The sequence below is a fragment of the Arachis ipaensis genome, chromosome B03 (genome assembly GCF_000816755.2).
Source record: "Arachis ipaensis cultivar K30076 chromosome B03, Araip1.1, whole genome shotgun sequence".
NCBI lineage: Eukaryota > Viridiplantae > Streptophyta > Magnoliopsida > Fabales > Fabaceae > Arachis > Arachis ipaensis.
In genome coordinates, this window is record NC_029787.2 from 1,710,776 (window position 1) to 1,713,155 (window position 2,380).

Here is a 2,380-nt window from a genome sequence, read left to right on the forward strand (position 1 = left end):
TTAAATATATTGATTTAAAAATTTATCAAAAAGTGATAGTAACAAATGAAATAAAACAAAAATTGATCGAATAAATAGAGGCTAATTTTTTTAGAAATGGAAGAAGATTGTATATTTTATTGTATGTAACTGGTTAATTAGTGTACTTTTTATATGATTTTTTTATTTTAAATACCAAATTGAACCCTCATTTTTATTATTTTAATTTTTTTCAATAAATATAAAGCTAAAGATCAAATTTGTATGTTTAAAAAAATTTAAAATTAAAAACAAATTTAACCCTTAGAAAGTTAGAATTACATATTTTTTTTAAAAAAAATTGAAAAGCACAAATCTAATTCCCTGATTTATGGTCTTCACATAAAAAAATACACTAATTAGAAAGAAAACACCAAAATTAAAAAGCTATAAATAAAGGATGGAAATGATGATATGCAAAGTTAATTTATCTAACCAAAAAAAAACTCCAAAAGTAATATTACTCCAAATAATTAATTGTAACTAGTACTATACCTTGAAAATATTAGAACCCTTAAGTAACATATAGAAGGAACAAGACCAACCTTATGTAAGATTAAAAACAAACAAAATCAAAAACCATTTTTCTTCATCAATCCATTATTATTAATAAGTACACTACTTTACTAGTAATAACTAATTAATAACTATAACAAATATATATATAACAATATCTATAAAGATTGAAAACCACATAAATTAAATAAACAAGATCTAGTTACCCAATAACACCATACATAAGCTATAAACATGCATCATGATCAACCATCCCTGAGAAGCTTGTGACCAATCTTGCAAGAAACATAGTCATCAATGCATCCATACTCAACTTGCTCAATGATAGATTATTTTTTAATTCAATTTAAACCTTATATATTTTTCTCTGCTGACCAACCTATGTATCCCATATGGGAGGAAATGTTGATATGCATATATAGTTAAACAAATATCTAATAATAACAAATAAAAACTCCTAAAATAATATTACTCCAAATAGTTTATTATAAATAGGATCATAATAATAACTCTCAAAACATTCCAAGACTTTTACTAAGAACCTAAACAAGCTAATTAAGATTAAAAATAAAAACAAAATTAAAAACTACTTTTCTTGATCACTACTACTCCACTACTAATAAGTACTACTTTACTACTAATAACTAATAACTAAAAACATTAAAAACCACATAAAATAATAACTAAATATACAAGCACTAATAACCTAATAACACCACACACTATAAACATGCATCATCACCAACGCTTGTTGAGAAGATTGTGGCCAATCTTGTAAGAAGCATAGGCATCAATGCAACCATACTCAACTTGCTCAATGCTCAAAACCCTAACTTCCCAATTGCTCATACTCACATGCTTAGGCTTCCTCATATTCAAACCAACCAAATCCTTAGCTAGATCCTTCAACCCCGGCCGGCGAAACCGACCGGGCCATTTCTGCATTGCAAGCTCTCTAATATCCGCATGCCGACCACAATTGAGACCATACTCATTTCTAAGCTTCAAAATATCATCACCAACCTCAATTCCCACAAAAGTGAAATTAGGGTTCAGGAGGAAGTTTTTTATAGAAAAAGGCAAATTATCAATGTAGAAGAGTTGCAAGATAAGGCACTTGTCATCAATGCAAAGTTGCAATGTTGCGGATTTGTTGCTCAAATATGAAATCGCATGTGGTCTCCATTCAACGTCTAAGCCGACGACAACGGACGATTTTCCTGCGTATAGAATGTCGATTTCTTGAACCCATTGATCTACAATGGTGGCTTTGTCAGTGACTGTGGTCTCAATTGCTTTTCCATCAAAGTTGATGGTGTACTTGGAAGTGTCATGGTTGAATAAAACGGTGGAGGCACCACTAATTCCAAGTTTAGGGATTGTTGATGATGATGATGATCCAAACATTTTGTTATGAAAATGAAAAACAAGAGACAATTAGAAGATATCCAGGGAGATTGGTGGTTAGGGATGAAAATAATTTGGTAACTTGGGATATATTTATAGACTTAAGAAAGAATGTAATGTAACCTTAACCCTATCTTTTCTTCTTGTTTTTATGACCGAGAGTGATGTATTTTTCTAGGTTGGACTCTTATTGTTCCAAGTTTCTTTGACAAACCCAATGCAAAGAGATAGAGTAGAATAAGTGTAATTTCATTTTATTTTTTAGAGTAACTATTTTGGGTCTAGCAAAGTATATCACTACTTGATTTGTGTTTATCATATATAATCTCGTCTGATCTACAGATATATAATAAATATATCCAAACTTACATTTATATTTTATAAAAGACAGACCAAAGTTATTAAATAGTTAAGAGAGAAAATAATAAAAGGTTAGATT